Source organism: Somniosus microcephalus, chromosome 19 (genome assembly GCF_052327205.1).
Source record: "Somniosus microcephalus isolate GS21.2 chromosome 19, FLI_Smic_1.0, whole genome shotgun sequence".
NCBI classification, from domain to species: Eukaryota; Metazoa; Chordata; class Chondrichthyes; order Squaliformes; family Somniosidae; genus Somniosus; species Somniosus microcephalus.
In genome coordinates, this window is record NC_141005.1 from 23,796,814 (window position 1) to 23,817,230 (window position 20,417).

The 20,417-nt window shown below is 46.6% G+C and overlaps 1 non-coding gene and 7 pseudogenes across 1 annotated transcript; all 8 read right to left on the reverse strand.

Moving 5' to 3' along the window:
* Nucleotides 1-1,321: 1,321 nt before the first annotated feature.
* On the reverse strand, nt 1,322-1,441 carry LOC147104090 (5S ribosomal RNA; annotated as a pseudogene).
* A 2,427-nt stretch (nt 1,442-3,868) lies between these two features.
* On the reverse strand, nt 3,869-3,988 carry LOC147104091 (5S ribosomal RNA; annotated as a pseudogene).
* A 2,427-nt stretch (nt 3,989-6,415) lies between these two features.
* LOC147104092 (5S ribosomal RNA) lies at nt 6,416-6,533 on the reverse strand (annotated as a pseudogene).
* A 2,427-nt stretch (nt 6,534-8,960) lies between these two features.
* On the reverse strand, nt 8,961-9,078 carry LOC147104093 (5S ribosomal RNA; annotated as a pseudogene).
* Nucleotides 9,079-11,495: 2,417 nt separating this feature from the next.
* Nucleotides 11,496-11,615, reverse strand: LOC147104094 (5S ribosomal RNA; annotated as a pseudogene).
* Nucleotides 11,616-14,034: 2,419 nt separating this feature from the next.
* On the reverse strand, nt 14,035-14,153 carry LOC147104095 (5S ribosomal RNA; annotated as a pseudogene).
* A 2,433-nt stretch (nt 14,154-16,586) lies between these two features.
* Nucleotides 16,587-16,705, reverse strand: LOC147104096 (5S ribosomal RNA). Its single transcript, XR_015072718.1, has one exon. It is a non-coding gene; the product is annotated as a 5S ribosomal RNA (ribosomal RNA).
* A 2,429-nt stretch (nt 16,706-19,134) lies between these two features.
* On the reverse strand, nt 19,135-19,253 carry LOC147104097 (5S ribosomal RNA; annotated as a pseudogene).
* Nucleotides 19,254-20,417: the final 1,164 nt, after the last annotated feature.

The window sequence follows — 20,417 nt, forward strand, 5'->3', positions numbered from 1 at the left end:
ATACACAATAAATGGTAGGACACTGAGAAATGCAGAGGATCAGCGGGACCTTGGAGTGCATGTCCACAGATCCCTGAAGGTAGCAGGACAGGTAGATAAAGTGGTTAAGCAGGCATACGGGATACTTGCCTTTATTAGCCGAGGCGTAGAATATAAGAGCGGGGAGGTTATGCTTCAACTGTATAAAACACTAGTTAGGCCGCAGCTAGAGTGCCGCGTGCAGTTCTGGTCACCACATTACAAGAAGGATGCGATTGCACGAGAGAAGGTGCAGAGGAGATTTCCGAGGATGTTGCCTGGGCTGGGGAATTTTAGTTATGAGGAAAGATTGGATAGGCTGGGGTTGTTTTCTTTGGAACACAGGAGGCTGAGGCGAGACCTAATTGAGGTGTGTAAAATTATGAGGGGCCGAGATAGAGTGGATAGGAAGGACCTATTTCCCTTAGCAGAAGGGTCAATAATAGATTTCAAGTAATTGGTAGGAGGTTTACAGGGAATTTGAGGAGACATTTTTTCACCCAGTGAATGGTGGGGGTCTGGAATGCACTGCCTGAAAGGGTGGTAGAGGCAGAAACCCTCATCACGTTTAAAAAGTACTTGGATATGCACTTGAACTGCCGTAACCTACAAGGCTACGGACCAAGTGCTGTAAAGTGGGATTTGGGTGGATTGCTCTTTGTCGGCTGGCACGGACAAGATGGGCCGAATGGCCTCCTTCTGTGCTGTAAATTTCTATGATTCTGCCTGATCATGTGACATCTGCCCACACGACTTCTACAAATGTTATTACATTGTAGCCAGGATTGTTTAGTTTCCAATTCCGCCCATTTTGAAGCCAGGTCTCCGTTATGGCTACTATTGCATAACCCCATGTGGCAACTTGCGCCTGCAACTCGTCAATCTTATTTGTAACGCTCCTCGCATTAACACACATGCATTTCAACAGCATGCTAGTTGGCTTTGCTTTTTTCCTGAATTTAACTGCTGCTCTTTCTACATTCTTCTTTGTTCTGTTGCTGTTTGTCCCTCCGAGTTTTCTATGCACCTTGTCTCTCCTCTCTGCTGCTGTGTCCTGGTGGCCCTCCGCCAGTGTGTGTATTTTGGCTATCTTATTTTCTTCTTCTGCTTATTTCGGCCCTGTGTCTGGAGCCCCTTGCATTTGTGTAGCAGCAGGAGAATGTGCAGCGAAGAAATGGTCAAAGGAAAGCGAGAGAGAGAGACAGAGAGAGAGAGAGAGAGCAGCAAAAAGGATGTTGATTGATTAAGAGCAGTGTGTGCGCGTGTGTGTGCAAAACGTTGAGCAGCCTGTGGCGGCAGCAAAAGCCTACTGCACCTGGTATTCCCAGGCAGTCTCCCATCCAAGTACTAACCAGGCCTGACTCTGCTTAGCTTCCAGAGATCAGACGAGATCGGGCGCATTCAGACTAGTATGGCCGTAGGCATATGCTGGCTGGCTTTCTCTTTACTTAAAGCTGTCGCCCATTTTTTTCTCTTCTACGCATTCATACAAGTATTCAACACTCAATTTACATTTACAAATTTTACTCCTCCCGCAACCCCCCACCCCCCCTCCACCTCTTCTTGCTGCTCTGCCTCCCACACAAACAAACTACAAGCCCAACCCTTCATTGCCTTCTATTCAAATATTACATCAAATAAACATGCTCAAACACCAAGTCTTAAGGGCTGTAGCATCTTTCAAACTGGACAAATACCCAGGCCCGCATCAAATCTATCCCACACTCTTAAGAGAAGTAAGACACCAAATAGCACAGGCTCTCACCATCATTTTACAATCCTCTCTGGCTACAGGTGTGGTGCCCGACCACTGGAGGACTGCTAACGTGCTACCGTTCTTTCAAAAGGGAGAGAGGGATAGACCGCATAATTACAGGCCAGTCAGCCTAACCTCGGTGGTGGGAAAATTATTGGAAAAAGTTCTGAGGGACAGGAGAAATCTTCATTTAGAAAGACACGGATTAATCAGGGACAGTCAGCATGGATTTCTTAACGGAAGGTCGTGTCTGACTAACGCAATTCAATTTTTCGAGGAGGTAACAAGGAGGGTCGATGAGGGTAGTGCCTTTGATGTAGTCTATATGGATTTTAGCAAGGCTTTTGATAAGGTCCCGCATGCCAGATTGGTCACGAAAGTAAAAGCCCATGGGATCCAAGGCAAAGTGGCAAGTTGGATCCAAAATTGGCTCAGAGGCAGGAAACAAAGGGTAATGGTCGAAGGGTGTTTTTGTGACCGGAAGGCTGTTTCCAGTGGGGTTCCGCAGGGCTCACAGAATCACAGAAACCCCACAGTGCAGATAGAGGCCATTTCGGCCCATCGAGCCTGCACCGACTCAGTACTGGGCCCTTTGCTTTTTCTGGTATATATCAATGATTTGGATTTGAATGTAGGAAGTATGATTAAGAAGTTTGCAGATGATACAAAAATTGGCCGTGTGGTTAATAATGAAACAGAATGCTGTAGACTGCAGGAAGATATCAATGGACTCGTCTAGTGGGCAGAACAGTGGCAAATGGAATTCAGTTGGAATACACAATAAATGGTAGGACACTGAGAAATGCAGAGGATCAGCGGGACCTTGGAGTGCATGTCCACAGATCCCTGAAGGTAGCAGGACAGGTAGATAAAGTGGTTAAGCAGGCATACGGGATACTTGCCTTTATTAGCCGAGGCGTAGAATATAAGAGCAGGGAGGTTATGCTTCAACTGTATAAAACACTAGTTAGGCCGCAGCTAGAGTGCCGCGTGCAGTTCTGGTCACCACATTACAAGAAGGATGCGATTGCACTAGAGAAGGTGCAGAGGAGATTTCCGAGGATGTTGCCTGGGCTGGGGAATTTTAGTTATGAGGAAAGATTGGATAGGCTGGGGTTGTTTTCTTTGGAACACAGGAGGCTGAGGCGAGACCTAATTGAGGTGTGTAAAATTATGAGGGGCCGAGATAGAGTGGATAGGAAGGACCTATTTCCCTTAGCAGAAGGGTCAATAATAGATTTCAAGTAATTGGTAGGAGGTTTACAGGGAATTTGAGGAGACATTTTTTCACCCAGTGAATGGTGGGGGTCTGGAATGCACTGCCTGAAAGGGTGGTAGAGGCAGAAACCCTCATCACGTTTAAAAAGTACTTGGATATGCACTTGAACTGCCGTAACCTACAAGGCTACGGACCAAGTGCTGTAAAGTGGGATTTGGGTGGATTGCTCTTTGTCGGCTGGCACGGACAAGATGGGCCGAATGGCCTCCTTCTGTGCTGTAAATTTCTATGATTCTGCCTGATCATGTGACATCTGCCCACACGACTTCGACAAATGTTATTACATTGTAGCCAGGATTGTTTAGTTTCCAATTCCGCCCATTTTGAAGCCAGGTCTCCGTTATGGCTACTATTGCATAACCCCATGTGGCAACTTGCGCCTGCAACTCGTCAATCTTATTTGTAACACTCCTCGCATTAACACACATGCATTTCAACAGCATGCTAGTTGGCTTTGCTTTTTTCCTGAATTTAACTGCTGCTCTTTCTACATTCTTCTTTGTTCTGTTGCTGTTTGTCCCTCCGAGTTTTCTATGCACCTTGTCTCTCCTCTCTGCTGCTGTGTCCTGGTGGCCCTCCACCAGTGTGTGTATTTTGGCTATCTTATTTTCTTCTTCTGCTTATTTCGGCCCTGTGTCTGGAGCCCCTTGCATTTGTGTAGCAGCAGGAGAATGTGCAGCGAAGAAATGGTCAAAGGAAAGCGAGAGAGAGAGACAGAGAGAGAGAGAGAGAGCAGCAAAAAGGATGTTGATTGATTAAGAGCAGTGTGTGCGCGTGTGTGTGCAAAACGTTGAGCAGCCTGTGGCGGCAGCAAAAGCCTACTGCACCTGGTATTCCCAGGCAGTCTCCCATCCAAGTACTAACCAGGCCTGACTCTGCTTAGCTTCCAGAGATCAGACGAGATCGGGCGCATTCAGACTAGTATGGCCGCAGGCATATGCTGGCTGGCTTTCTCTTTACTTAAAGCTGTCGCCCATTTTTTTCTCTTCTACGCATTCATACAAGTATTCAACACTCAATTTACATTTACAAATTTTACTCCTCCCGCAACCCCCCACCCCCCCTCCACCTCTTCTTGCTGCTCTGCCTCCCACACAAACAAACTACAAGCCCAACCCTTCATTGCCTTCTATTCAAATATTACATCAAATAAACATGCTCAAACACCAAGTCTTAAGGGCTGTAGCATCTTTCAAACTGGACAAATACCCAGGCCCGCATCAAATCTATCCCACACTCTTAAGAGAAGTAAGACACCAAATAGCACAGGCTCTCACCATCATTTTACAATCCTCTCTGGCTACAGGTGTGGTGCCCGACCACTGGAGGACTGCTAACGTGCTACCGTTCTTTCAAAAGGGAGAGAGGGATAGACCGCATAATTACAGGCCAGTCAGCCTAACCTCGGTGGTGGGAAAATTATTGGAAAAAGTTCTGAGGGACAGGAGAAATCTTCATTTAGAAAGACACGGATTAATCAGGGACAGTCAGCATGGATTTCTTAACGGAAGGTCGTGTCTGACTAACGCAATTCAATTTTTCGAGGAGGTAACAAGGAGGGTCGATGAGGGTAGTGCCTTTGATGTAGTCTATATGGATTTTAGCAAGGCTTTTGATAAGGTCCCGCATGCCAGATTGGTCACGAAAGTAAAAGCCCATGGGATCCAAGGCAAAGTGGCAAGTTGGATCCAAAATTGGCTCAGAGGCAGGAAACAAAGGGTAATGGTCGAAGGGTGTTTTTGTGACCGGAAGGCTGTTTCCAGTGGGGTTCCGCAGGGCTCACAGAATCACAGAAACCCCACAGTGCAGATAGAGGCCATTTCGGCCCATCGAGCCTGCACCGACTCAGTACTGGGCCCTTTGCTTTTTCTGGTATATATCAATGATTTGGATTTGAATGTAGGAAGTATGATTAAGAAGTTTGCAGATGATACAAAAATTGGCCGTGTGGTTAATAATGAAACAGAATGCTGTAGACTGCAGGAAGATATCAATGGACTCGTCTAGTGGGCAGAACAGTGGCAAATGGAATTCAGTTGGAATACACAATAAATGGTAGGACACTGAGAAATGCAGAAGATCAGCGGGACCTTGGAGTGCATGTCCACAGATCCCTGAAGGTAGCAGGACAGGTAGATAAAGTGGTTAAGCAGGCATACGGGATACTTGCCTTTATTAGCCGAGGCGTAGAATATAAGAGCGGGGAGGTTATGCTTCAACTGTATAAAACACTAGTTAGGCCGCAGCTAGAGTGCCGCGTGCAGTTCTGGTCACCACATTACAAGAAGGATGCGATTGCACTAGAGAAGGTGCAGAGGAGATTTCCGAGGATGTTGCCTGGGCTGGGGAATTTTAGTTATGAGGAAAGATTGGATAGGCTGGGGTTGTTTTCTTTGGAACACAGGAGGCTGAGGCGAGACCTAATTGAGGTGTGTAAAATTATGAGGGGCCGAGATAGAGTGGATAGGAAGGACCTATTTCCCTTAGCAGAAGGGTCAATAATAGATTTCAAGTAATTGGTAGGAGGTTTACAGGGAATTTGAGGAGACATTTTTTCACCCAGTGAATGGTGGGGGTCTGGAATGCACTGCCTGAAAGGGTGGTAGAGGCAGAAACCCTCATCACGTTTAAAAAGTACTTGGATATGCACTTGAACTGCCGTAACCTACAAGGCTACGGACCAAGTGCTGTAAAGTGGGATTTGGGTGGATTGCTCTTTGTCGGCTGGCACGGACAAGATGGGCCGAATGGCCTCCTTCTGTGCTGTAAATTTCTATGATTCTGCCTGATCATGTGACATCTGCCCACACGACTTCTACAAATGTTATTACATTGTAGCCAGGATTGTTTAGTTTCCAATTCCGCCCATTTTGAAGCCAGGTCTCCGTTATAGCTACTATTGCATAACCCCATGTGGCAACTTGCGCCTGCAACTCGTCAATCTTATTTGTAACGCTCCTCGCATTAACACACATGCATTTCAACAGCATGCTAGTTGGCTTTGCTTTTTTCCTGAATTTAACTGCTGCTCTTTCTACATTCTTCTTTGTTCTGTTGCTGTTTGTCCCTCCGAGTTTTCTATGCACCTTGTCTCTCCTCTCTGCTGCTGTGTCCTGGTGGCCCTCCGCCAGTGTGTGTATTTTGGCTATCTTATTTTCTTCTTCTGCTTATTTCGGCCCTGTGTCTGGAGCCCCTTGCATTTGTGTAGCAGCAGGAGAATGTGCAGCGAAGAAATGGTCAAAGGAAAGCGAGAGAGAGAGACAGAGAGAGAGAGAGAGAGCAGCAAAAAGGATGTTGATTGATTAAGAGCAGTGTGTGCGCGTGTGTGTGCAAAACGTTGAGCAGCCTGTGGCGGCAGCAAAAGCCTACTGCACCTGGTATTCCCAGGCAGTCTCCCATCCAAGTACTAACCAGGCCTGACTCTGCTTAGCTTCCAGAGATCAGACGAGATCGGGCGCATTGACTAGTATGGCCGTAGGCATATGCTGGCTGGCTTTCTCTTTACTTAAAGCTGTCGCCCATTTTTTTCTCTTCTACACATTCATACAAGTATTCAACACTCAATTTACATTTACAAATTTTACTCCTCCCGCAACCCCCCACCCCCCCTCCACCTCTTCTTGCTGCTCTGCCTCCCACACAAACAAACTACAAGCCCAACCCTTCATTGCCTTCTATTCAAATATTACATCAAATAAACATGCTCAAACACCAAGTCTTAAGGGCTGTAGCATCTTTCAAACTGGACAAATACCCAGGCCCGCATCAAATCTATCCCACACTCTTAAGGGAAGTAAGACACCAAATAGCACAGGCTCTCACCATCATTTTACAATCCTCTCTGGCTACAGGTGTGGTGCCCGACCACTGGAGGACTGCTAACGTGCTACCGTTCTTTCAAAAGGGAGAGAGGGATAGACCGCATAATTACAGGACAGTCAGCCTAACCTCGGTGGTGGGAAAATTATTGGAAAAAGTTCTGAGGGACAGGAGAAATCTTCATTTAGAAAGACACGGATTAATCAGGGACAGTCAGCATGGATTTCTTAACGGAAGGTCGTGTCTGACTAACGCAATTCAATTTTTCGAGGAGGTAACAAGGAGGGTCGATGAGGGTAGTGCCTTTGATGTAGTCTATATGGATTTTAGCAAGGCTTTTGATAAGGTCCCGCATGCCAGATTGGTCACGAAAGTAAAAGCCCATGGGATCCAAGGCAAAGTGGCAAGTTGGATCCAAAATTGGCTCAGAGGCAGGAAACAAAGGGTAATGGTCGAAGGGTGTTTTTGTGACCGGAAGGCTGTTTCCAGTGGGGTTCCGCAGGGCTCACAGAATCACAGAAACCCCACAGTGCAGATAGAGGCCATTTCGGCCCATCGAGCCTGCACCGACTCAGTACTGGGCCCTTTGCTTTTTCTGGTATATATCAATGATTTGGATTTGAATGTAGGAAGTATGATTAAGAAGTTTGCAGATGATACAAAAATTGGCCGTGTGGTTAATAATGAAACAGAATGCTGTAGACTGCAGGAAGATATCAATGGACTCGTCTAGTGGGCAGAACAGTGGCAAATGGAATTCAGTTGGAATACACAATAAATGGTAGGACACTGAGAAATGCAGAGGATCAGCGGGACCTTGGAGTGCATGTCCACAGATCCCTGAAGGTAGCAGGACAGGTAGATAAAGTGGTTAAGCAGGCATACGGGATACTTGCCTTTATTAGCCGAGGCGTAGAATATAAGAGCGGGGAGGTTATGCTTCAACTGTATAAAACACTAGTTAGGCCGCAGCTAGAGTGCCGCGTGCAGTTCTGGTCACCACATTACAAGAAGGATGCGATTGCACTAGAGAAGGTGCAGAGGAGATTTCCGAGGATGTTGCCTGGGCTGGGGAATTTTAGCTATGAGGAAAGATTGGATAGGCTGGGGTTGTTTTCTTTGGAACACAGGAGGCTGAGGCGAGACCTAATTGAGGTGTGTAAAATTATGAGGGGCCGAGATAGAGTGGATAGGAAGGACCTATTTCCCTTAGCAGAAGGGTCAATAATAGATTTCAAGTAATTGGTAGGAGGTTTACAGGGAATTTGAGGAGACATTTTTTCACCCAGTGAATGGTGGGGGTCTGGAATGCACTGCCTGAAAGGGTGGTAGAGGCAGAAACCCTCATCACGTTTAAAAAGTACTTGGATATGCACTTGAACTGCCGTAACCTACAAGGCTACGGACCAAGTGCTGTAAAGTGGGATTTGGGTGGATTGCTCTTTGTCGGCTGGCACGGACAAGATGGGCCGAATGGCCTCCTTCTGTGCTGTAAATTTCTATGATTCTGCCTGATCATGTGACATCTGCCCACACGACTTCTACAAATGTTATTACATTGTAGCCAGGATTGTTTAGTTTCCAATTCCGCCCATTTTGAAGCCAGGTCTCCGTTATAGCTACTATTGCATAACCCCATGTGGCAACTTGCGCCTGCAACTCGTCAATCTTATTTGTAACGCTCCTCGCATTAACACACATGCATTTCAACAGCATGCTAGTTGGCTTTGCTTTTTTCCTGAATTTAACTGCTGCTCTTTCTACATTCTTCTTTGTTCTGTTGCTGTTTGTCCCTCCGAGTTTTCTATGCACCTTGTCTCTCCTCTCTGCTGCTGTGTCCTGGTGGCCCTCCGCCAGTGTGTGTATTTTGGCTATCTTATTTTCTTCTTCTGCTTATTTCGGCCCTGTGTCTGGAGCCCCTTGCATTTGTGTAGCAGCAGGAGAATGTGCAGCGAAGAAATGGTCAAAGGAAAGCGAGAGAGAGAGACAGAGAGAGAGAGAGAGAGCAGCAAAAAGGATGTTGATTGATTAAGAGCAGTGTGTGCGCGTGTGTGTGCAAAACGTTGAGCAGCCTGTGGCGGCAGCAAAAGCCTACTGCACCTGGTATTCCCAGGCAGTCTCCCATCCAAGTACTAACCAGGCCTGACTCTGCTTAGCTTCCAGAGATCAGACGAGATCGGGCGCATTGACTAGTATGGCCGTAGGCATATGCTGGCTGGCTTTCTCTTTACTTAAAGCTGTCGCCCATTTTTTTCTCTTCTACGCATTCATACAAGTATTCAACACTCAATTTACATTTACAAATTTTACTCCTCCCGCAACCCCCCACCCCCCCCCTCCACCTCTTCTTGCTGCTCTGCCTCCCACACAAACAAACTACAAGCCCAACCCTTCATTGCCTTCTATTCAAATATTACATCAAATAAACATGCTCAAACACCAAGTCTTAAGGGCTGTAGCATCTTTCAAACTGGACAAATACCCAGGCCCGCATCAAATCTATCCCACACTCTTAAGGGAAGTAAGACACCAAATAGCACAGGCTCTCACCATCATTTTACAATCCTCTCTGGCTACAGGTGTGGTGCCCGACCACTGGAGGACTGCTAACGTGCTACCGTTCTTTCAAAAGGGAGAGAGGGATAGACCGCATAATTACAGGCCAGTCAGCCTAACCTCGGTGGTGGGAAAATTATTGGAAAAAGTTCTGAGGGACAGGAGAAATCTTCATTTAGAAAGACACGGATTAATCAGGGACAGTCAGCATGGATTTCTTAACGGAAGGTCGTGTCTGACTAACGCAATTCAATTTTTCGAGGAGGTAACAAGGAGGGTCGATGAGGGTAGTGCCTTTGATGTAGTCTATATGGATTTTAGCAAGGCTTTTGATAAGGTCCCGCATGCCAGATTGGTCACGAAAGTAAAAGCCCATGGGATCCAAGGCAAAGTGGCAAGTTGGATCCAAAATTGGCTCAGAGGCAGGAAACAAAGGGTAATGGTCGAAGGGTGTTTTTGTGACCGGAAGGCTGTTTCCAGTGGGGTTCCGCAGGGCTCACAGAATCACAGAAACCCCACAGTGCAGATAGAGGCCATTTCGGCCCATCGAGCCTGCAGCGACTCAGTACTGGGCCCTTTGCTTTTTCTGGTATATATCAATGATTTGGATTTGAATGTAGGAAGTATGATTAAGAAGTTTGCAGATGATACAAAAATTGGCCGTGTGGTTAATAATGAAACAGAATGCTGTAGACTGCAGGAAGATATCAATGGACTCGTCTAGTGGGCAGAACAGTGGCAAATGGAATTCAGTTGGAATACACAATAAATGGTAGGACACTGAGAAATGCAGAGGATCAGCGGGACCTTGGAGTGCATGTCCACAGATCCCTGAAGGTAGCAGGACAGGTAGATAAAGTGGTTAAGCAGGCATACGGGATACTTGCCTTTATTAGCCGAGGCGTAGAATATAAGAGCGGGGAGGTTATGCTTCAACTGTATAAAACACTAGTTAGGCCGCAGCTAGAGTGCCGCGTGCAGTTCTGGTCACCACATTACAAGAAGGATGCGATTGCACTAGAGAAGGTGCAGAGGAGATTTCCGAGGATGTTGCCTGGGCTGGGGAATTTTAGCTATGAGGAAAGATTGGATAGGCTGGGGTTGTTTTCTTTGGAACACAGGAGGCTGAGGCGAGACCTAATTGAGGTGTGTAAAATTATGAGGGGCCGAGATAGAGTGGATAGGAAGGACCTATTTCCCTTAGCAGAAGGGTCAATAATAGATTTCAAGTAATTGGTAGGAGGTTTACAGGGAATTTGAGGAGACATTTTTTCACCCAGTGAATGGTGGGGGTCTGGAATGCACTGCCTGAAAGGGTGGTAGAGGCAGAAACCCTCATCACGTTTAAAAAGTACTTGGATATGCACTTGAACTGCCGTAACCTACAAGGCTACGGACCAAGTGCTGTAAAGTGGGATTTGGGTGGATTGCTCTTTGTCGGCTGGCACGGACAAGATGGGCCGAATGGCCTCCTTCTGTGCTGTAAATTTCTATGATTCTGCCTGATCATGTGACATCTGCCCACACGACTTCTACAAATGTTATTACATTGTAGCCAGGATTGTTTAGTTTCCAATTCCGCCCATTTTGAAGCCAGGTCTCCGTTATGGCTACTATTGCATAACCCCATGTGGCAACTTGCGCCTGCAACTCGTCAATCTTATTTGTAACACTCCTCGCATTAACACACATGCATTTCAACAGCATGCTAGTTGGCTTTGCTTTTTTCCTGAATTTAACTGCTGCTCTTTCTACATTCTTCTTTGTTCTGTTGCTGTTTGTCCCTCCGAGTTTTCTATGCACCTTGTCTCTCCTCTCTGCTGCTGTGTCCTGGTGGCCCTCCGCCAGTGTGTGTATTTTGGCTATCTTATTTTCTTCTTCTGCTTATTTCGGCCCTGTGTCTGGAGCCCCTTGCATTTGTGTAGCAGCAGGAGAATGTGCAGCGAAGAAATGGTCAAAGGAAAGCGAGAGAGAGAGAGAGAGAGAGAGAGAGCAGCAAAAAGGATGTTGATTGATTAAGAGCAGTGTGTGCGCGCAAAACGTTGAGCAGCCTGTGGCGGCAGCAAAAGCCTACTGCACCTGGTATTCCCAGGCAGTCTCCCATCCAAGTACTAACCAGGCCTGACTCTGCTTAGCTTCCAGAGATCAGACGAGATCGGGCGCATTCAGACTAGTATGGCCGTAGGCATATGCTGGCAGGCTTTCTCTTTACTTAAAGCTGTCGCCCATTTTTTTCTCTTCTACGCATTCATACAAGTATTCAACACTCAATTTACATTTACAAATTTTACTCCTCCCGCAACCCCCCACCCCCCCTCCACCTCTTCTTGCTGCTCTGCCTCCCACACAAACAAACTACAAGCCCAACCCTTCATTGCCTTCTATTCAAATATTACATCAAATAAACATGCTCAAACACCAAGTCTTAAGGGCTGTAGCATCTTTCAAACTGGACAAATACCCAGGCCCGCATCAAATCTATCCCACACTCTTAAGAGAAGTAAGACACCAAATAGCACAGGCTCTCACCATCATTTTACAATCCTCTCTGGCTACAGGTGTGGTGCCCGACCACTGGAGGACTGCTAACGTGCTACCGTTCTTTCAAAAGGGAGAGAGGGATAGACCGCATAATTACAGGCCAGTCAGCCTAACCTCGGTGGTGGGAAAATTATTGGAAAAAGTTCTGAGGGACAGGAGAAATCTTCATTTAGAAAGACACGGATTAATCAGGGACAGTCAGCATGGATTTCTTAACGGAAGGTCGTGTCTGACTAACGCAATTCAATTTTTCGAGGAGGTAACAAGGAGGGTCGATGAGGGTAGTGCCTTTGATGTAGTCTATATGGATTTTAGCAAGGCTTTTGATAAGGTCCCGCATGCCAGATTGGTCACGAAAGTAAAAGCCCATGGGATCCAAGGCAAAGTGGCAAGTTGGATCCAAAATTGGCTCAGAGGCAGGAAACAAAGGGTAATGGTCGAAGGGTGTTTTTGTGACCGGAAGGCTGTTTCCAGTGGGGTTCCGCAGGGCTCACAGAATCACAGAAACCCCACAGTGCAGATAGAGGCCATTTCGGCCCATCGAGCCTGCACCGACTCAGTACTGGGCCCTTTGCTTTTTCTGGTATATATCAATGATTTGGATTTGAATGTAGGAAGTATGATTAAGAAGTTTGCAGATGATACAAAAATTGGCCGTGTGGTTAATAATGAAACAGAATGCTGTAGACTGCAGGAAGATATCAATGGACTCGTCTAGTGGGCAGAACAGTGGCAAATGGAATTCAGTTGGAATACACAATAAATGGTAGGACACTGAGAAATGCAGAGGATCAGCGGGACCTTGGAGTGCATGTCCACAGATCCCTGAAGGTAGCAGGACAGGTAGATAAAGTGGTTAAGCAGGCATACGGGATACTTGCCTTTATTAGCCGAGGCGTAGAATATAAGAGCGGGGAGGTTATGCTTCAACTGTATAAAACACTAGTTAGGCCGCAGCTAGAGTGCCGCGTGCAGTTCTGGTCACCACATTACAAGAAGGATGCGATTGCACTAGAGAAGGTGCAGAGGAGATTTCCGAGGATGTTGCCTGGGCTGGGGAATTTTAGTTATGAGGAAAGATTGGATAGGCTGGGGTTGTTTTCTTTGGAACACAGGAGGCTGAGGCGAGACCTAATTGAGGTGTGTAAAATTATGAGGGGCCGAGATAGAGTGGATAGGAAGGACCTATTTCCCTTAGCAGAAGGGTCAATAATAGATTTCAAGTAATTGGTAGGAGGTTTACAGGGAATTTGAGGAGACATTTTTTCACCCAGTGAATGGTGGGGGTCTGGAATGCACTGCCTGAAAGGGTGGTAGAGGCAGAAACCCTCATCACGTTTAAAAAGTACTTGGATATGCACTTGAACTGCCGTAACCTACAAGGCTACGGACCAAGTGCTGTAAAGTGGGATTTGGGTGGATTGCTCTTTGTCGGCTGGCACGGACAAGATGGGCCGAATGGCCTCCTTCTGTGCTGTAAATTTCTATGATTCTGCCTGATCATGTGACATCTGCCCACACGACTTCTACAAATGTTATTACATTGTAGCCAGGATTGTTTAGTTTCCAATTCCGCCCATTTTGAAGCCAGGTCTCCGTTATAGCTACTATTGCATAACCCCATGTGGCAACTTGCGCCTGCAACTCGTCAATCTTATTTGTAACACTCCTCGCATTAACACACATGCATTTCAACAGCATGCTAGTTGGCTTTGCTTTTTTCCTGAATTTAACTGCTGCTCTTTCTACATTCTTCTTTGTTCTGTTGCTGTTTGTCCCTCCGAGTTTTCTATGCACCTTGTCTCTCCTCTCTGCTGCTGTGTCCTGGTGGCCCTCCGCCAGTGTGTGTATTTTGGCTATCTTATTTTCTTCTTCTGCTTATTTCGGCCCTGTGTCTGGAGCCCCTTGCATTTGTGTAGCAGCAGGAGAATGTGCAGCGAAGAAATGGTCAAAGGAAAGCGAGAGAGAGAGACAGAGAGAGAGCAGCAAAAAGGATGTTGATTGATTAAGAGCAGTGTGTGCGCGTGTGTGTGCAAAACGTTGAGCAGCCTGTGGCGGCAGCAAAAGCCTACTGCACGTGGTGTTCCCAGGCGGTCTCCCATCCAAGTACTAACCAGGCCTGACTCTGCTTAGCTTCCGAGATCAGACGAGATCGGGCGTATTCAGACTAGTATGGCCGTAGGCATATGCTGGCTGGCTTTCTCTTTACTTAAAGCTGTCGCCCATTTTTTTCTCTTCTTCTACACATTCATACAAGTATTCAACACTCAATTTACATTTACAAGTTTTACTCCTCCCGCAACCCCCCCACCCCCCCTCCACCTCTTCTTGCTGCTCTGCCTCCCACACAAACAAACTACAAGCCCAACCCTTCATTGCCTTCTATTCAAATATTACATCAAATAAACATGCTCAAACACCAAGTCTTAAGGGCTGTAGCATCTTTCAAACTGGACAAATACCCAGGCCCGCATCAAATCTATCCCACACTCTTAAGAGAAGTAAGACACCAAATAGCACAGGCTCTCACCATCATTTTACAATCCTCTCTGGCTACAGGTGTGGTGCCCGACCACTGGAGGACTGCTAACGTGCTACCGTTCTTTCAAAAGGGAGAGAGGGATAGACCGCATAATTACAGGCCAGTCAGCCTAACCTCGGTGGTGGGAAAATTATTGGAAAAAGTTCTGAGGGACAGGAGAAATCTTCATTTAGAAAGACACGGATTAATCAGGGACAGTCAGCATGGATTTCTTAACGGAAGGTCGTGTCTGACTAACGCAATTCAATTTTTCGAGGAGGTAACAAGGAGGGTCGATGAGGGTAGTGCCTTTGATGTAGTCTATATGGATTTTAGCAAGGCTTTTGATAAGGTCCCGCATGCCAGATTGGTCACGAAAGTAAAAGCCCATGGGATCCAAGGCAAAGTGGCAAGTTGGATCCAAAATTGGCTCAGAGGCAGGAAACAAAGGGTAATGGTCGAAGGGTGTTTTTGTGACCGGAAGGCTGTTTCCAGTGGGGTTCCGCAGGGCTCACAGAATCACAGAAACCCCACAGTGCAGATAGAGGCCATTTCGGCCCATCGAGCCTGCACCGACTCAGTACTGGGCCCTTTGCTTTTTCTGGTATATATCAATGATTTGGATTTGAATGTAGGAAGTATGATTAAGAAGTTTGCAGATGATACAAAAATTGGCCGTGTGGTTAATAATGAAACAGAATGCTGTAGACTGCAGGAAGATATCAATGGACTCGTCTAGTGGGCAGAACAGTGGCAAATGGAATTCAGTTGGAATACACAATAAATGGTAGGACACTGAGAAATGCAGAGGATCAGCGGGACCTTGGAGTGCATGTCCACAGATCCCTGAAGGTAGCAGGACAGGTAGATAAAGTGGTTAAGCAGGCATACGGGATACTTGCCTTTATTAGCCGAGGCGTAGAATATAAGAGCGGGGAGGTTATGCTTCAACTGTATAAAACACTAGTTAGGCCGCAGCTAGAGTGCCGCGTGCAGTTCTGGTCACCACATTACAAGAAGGATGCGATTGCACTAGAGAAGGTGCAGAGGAGATTTCCGAGGATGTTGCCTGGGCTGGGGAATTTTAGTTATGAGGAAAGATTGGATAGGCTGGGGTTGTTTTCTTTGGAACACAGGAGGCTGAGGCGAGACCTAATTGAGGTGTGTAAAATTATGAGGGGCCGAGATAGAGTGGATAGGAAGGACCTATTTCCCTTAGCAGAAGGGTCAATAATAGATTTCAAGTAATTGGTAGGAGGTTTACAGGGAATTTGAGGAGACATTTTTTCACCCAGTGAATGGTGGGGGTCTGGAATGCACTGCCTGAAAGGGTGGTAGAGGCAGAAACCCTCATCACGTTTAAAAAGTACTTGGATATGCACTTGAACTGCCGTAACCTACAAGGCTACGGACCAAGTGCTGTAAAGTGGGATTTGGGTGGATTGCTCTTTGTCGGCTGGCACGGACAAGATGGGCCGAATGGCCTCCTTCTGTGCTGTAAATTTCTATGATTCTGCCTGATCATGTGACATCTGCCCACACGACTTCTACAAATGTTATTACATTGTAGCCAGGATTGTTTAGTTTCCAATTCCGCCCATTTTGAAGCCAGGTCTCCGTTATAGCTACTATTGCATAACCCCATGTGGCAACTTGCGCCTGCAACTCGTCAATCTTATTTGTAACGCTCCTCGCATTAACACACATGCATTTCAACAGCATGCTAGTTGGCTTTGCTTTTTTCCTGAATTTAACTGCTGCTCTTTCTACATTCTTCTTTGTTCTGTTGCTGTTTGTCCCTCCGAGTTTTCTATGCACCTTGTCTCTCCTCTCTGCTGCTGTGTCCTGGTGGCCCTCCGCCAGTGTGTGTATTTTGGCTATCTTATTTTCTTCTTCTGCTTATTTCGGCCCTGTGTCTGGAGCCCCTTGCATTTGTGTAGCAGCAGGAGAATGTGCAGCGAAGAAATGGTCAAAGGAAAGCGAGAGAGAGAGACAGAGAGAGAGAGAGAGAGAGCAGCAAAAAGGATGTTGATTGATTAAGAGCAGTGTGTGCGCGTGTGTGTGCAAAACGTTGAGCAGCCTGTGGCGGCAGCAAAAGCCTACTGCACCTGGTATTCCCAGGCAGTCTCCCATCCAAGTACTAACCAGGCCTGACTCTGCTTAGCTTCCGAGATCAGACGAGATCGGGCGCATTCAGACTAGTATGGCCGTAGGCATATGCTGGCTGGCTTTCTCTTTACTTAAAGCTGTCGCCCATTTTTTTCTCTTCTACGCATTCATACAAGTATTCAACACTCAATTTACATTTACAAATTTTACTCCTCCCGCAACCCCCCACCCCCCCTCCACCTCTTCTTGCTGCTCTGCCTCCCACACAAACAAACTACAAGCCCAACCCTTCATTGCCTTCTATTCAAATATTACATCAAATAAACATGCTCAAACACCAAGTCTTAAGGGCTGTAGCATCTTTCAAACTGGACAAATACCCAGGCCCGCATCAAATCTATCCCACACTCTTAAGGGAAGTAAGACACCAAATAGCACAGGCTCTCACCATCATTTTACAATCCTCTCTGGCTACAGGTGTGGTGCCCGACCACTGGAGGACTGCTAACGTGCTACCGTTCTTTCAAAAGGGAGAGAGGGATAGACCGCATAATTACAGGCCAGTCAGCCTAACCTCGGTGGTGGGAAAATTATTGGAAAAAGTTCTGAGGGACAGGAGAAATCTTCATTTAGAAAGACACGGATTAATCAGGGACAGTCAGCATGGATTTCTTAACGGAAGGTCGTGTCTGACTAACGCAATTCAATTTTTCGAGGAGGTAACAAGGAGGGTCGATGAGGGTAGTGCCTTTGATGTAGTCTATATGGATTTTAGCAAGGCTTTTGATAAGGTCCCGCATGCCAGATTGGTCACGAAAGTAAAAGCCCATGGGATCCAAGGCAAAGTGGCAAGTTGGATCCAAAATTGGCTCAGAGGCAGGAAACAAAGGGTAATGGTCGAAGGGTGTCTTTGTGACCGGAAGGCTGTTTCCAGTGGGGTTCCGCAGGGCTCACAGAATCACAGAAACCCCACAGTGCAGATAGAGGCCATTTCGGCCCATCGAGCCTGCACCGACTCAGTACTGGGCCCTTTGCTTTTTCTGGTATATATCAATGATTTGGATTTGAATGTAGGAAGTATGATTAAGAAGTTTGCAGATGATACAAAAATTGGCCGTGTGGTTAATAATGAAACAGAATGCTGTAGACTGCAGGAAGATATCAATGGACTCGTCTAGTGGGCAGAACAGTGGCAAATGGAATTCAGTTGGAATACACAATAAATGGTAGGACACTGAGAAATGCAGAGGATCAGCGGGACCTTGGAGTGCATGTCCACAGATCCCTGAAGGTAGCAGGACAGGTAGATAAAGTGGTTAAGCAGGCATACGGGATACTTGCCTTTATTAGCCGAGGCGTAGAATATAAGAGCGGGGAGGTTATGCTTCAACTGTATAAAACACTAGTTAGGCCGCAGCTAGAGTGCCGCGTGCAGTTCTGGTCACCACATTACAAGAAGGATGCGATTGCACTAGAGAAGGTGCAGAGGAGATTTCCGAGGATGTTGCCTGGGCTGGGGAATTTTAGTTATGAGGAAAGATTGGATAGGCTGGGGTTGTTTTCTTTGGAACACAGGAGGCTGAGGCGAGACCTAATTGAGGTGTGTAAAATTATGAGGGGCCGAGATAGAGTGGATAGGAAGGACCTATTTCCCTTAGCAGAAGGGTCAATAATAGATTTCAAGTAATTGGTAGGAGGTTTACAGGGAATTTGAGGAGACATTTTTTCACCCAGTGAATGGTGGGGGTCTGGAATGCACTGCCTGAAAGGGTGGTAGAGGCAGAAACCCTCATCACGTTTAAAAAGTACTTGGATATGCACTTGAACTGCCGTAACCTACAAGGCTACGGACCAAGTGCTGTAAAGTGGGATTTGGGTGGATTGCTCTTTGTCGGCTGGCACGGACAAGATGGGCCGAATGGCCTCCTTCTGTGCTGTAAATTTCTATGATTCTGCCTGATCATGTGACATCTGCCCACACGACTTCTACAAATGTTATTACATTGTAGCCAGGATTGTTTAGTTTCCAATTCCGCCCATTTTGAAGCCAGGTCTCCGTTATGGCTACTATTGCATAACCCCATGTGGCAACTTGCGCCTGCAACTCGTCAATCTTATTTGTAACACTCCTCGCATTAACACACATGCATTTCAACAGCATGCTAGTTGGCTTTGCTTTTTTCCTGAATTTAACTGCTGCTCTTTCTACATTCTTCTTTGTTCTGTTGCTGTTTGTCCCTCCGAGTTTTCTATGCACCTTGTCTCTCCTCTCTGCTGCTGTGTCCTGGTGGCCCTCCGCCAGTGTGTGTATTTTGGCTATCTTATTTTCTTCTTCTGCTTATTTCGGCCCTGTGTCTGGAGCCCCTTGCATTTGTGTAGCAGCAGGAGAATGTGCAGCGAAGAAATGGTCAAAGGAAAGCGAGAGAGAGAGAGAGAGAGAGAGAGAGAGAGAGCAGCAAAAAGGATGTTGATTGATTAAGAGCAGTGTGTGCGCGTGTGTGTGCAAAACGTTGAGCAGCCTGTGGCGGCAGCAAAAGCCTACTGCATCTGGTGTTCCCAGGCGGTCTCCCATCCAAGTACTAACCAGGCCTGACTCTGCTTAGCTTCCGAGATCAGACGAGATCGGGCGTATTCAGACTAGTATGGCCGTAGGCATATGCTGGCTGGCTTTCTCTTTACTTAAAGCTGTCGCCCATTTTTTTCTCTTCTTCTACACATTCATACAAGTATTCAACACTCAATTTACATTTACAAGTTTTACTCCTCCCGCAACCCCCCCACCCCCCCTCCACCTCTTCTTGCTGCTCTGCCTCCCACACAAACAAACTACAAGCCCAACCCTTCATTGCCTTCTATTCAAATATTACATCAAATAAACATGCTCAAACACCAAGTCTTAAGGGCTGTAGCATCTTTCAAACTGGACAAATACCCAGGCCCGCATCAAATCTATCCCACACTCTTAAGAGAAGTAAGACACCAAATAGCACAGGCTCTCACCATCATTTTACAATCCTCTCTGGCTACAGGTGTGGTGCCCGACCACTGGAGGACTGCTAACGTGCTACCGTTCTTTCAAAAGGGAGAGAGGGATAGACCGCATAATTACAGGCCAGTCAGCCTAACCTCGGTGGTGGGAAAATTATTGGAAAAAGTTCTGAGGGACAGGAGAAATCTTCATTTAGAAAGACACGGATTAATCAGGGACAGTCAGCATGGATTTCTTAACGGAAGGTCGTGTCTGACTAACGCAATTCAATTTTTCGAGGAGGTAACAAGGAGGGTCGATGAGGGTAGTGCCTTTGATGTAGTCTATATGGATTTTAGCAAGGCTTTTGATAAGGTCCCGCATGCCAGATTGGTCACGAAAGTAAAAGCCCATGGGATCCAAGGCAAAGTGGCAAGTTGGATCCAAAATTGGCTCAGAGGCAGGAAACAAAGGGTAATGGTCGAAGGGTGTCTTTGTGACCGGAAGGCTGTTTCCAGTGGGGTTCCGCAGGGCTCACAGAATCACAGAAACCCCACAGTGCAGATAGAGGCCATTTCGGCCCATCGAGCCTGCACCGACTCAGTACTGGGCCCTTTGCTTTTTCTGGTATATATCAATGATTTGGATTTGAATGTAGGAAGTATGATTAAGAAGTTTGCAGATGATACAAAAATTGGCCGTGTGGTTAATAATGAAACAGAATGCTGTAGACTGCAGGAAGATATCAATGGACTCGTCTAGTGGGCAGAACAGTGGCAAATGGAATTCAGTTGGAATACACAATAAATGGTAGGACACTGAGAAATGCAGAGGATCAGCGGGACCTTGG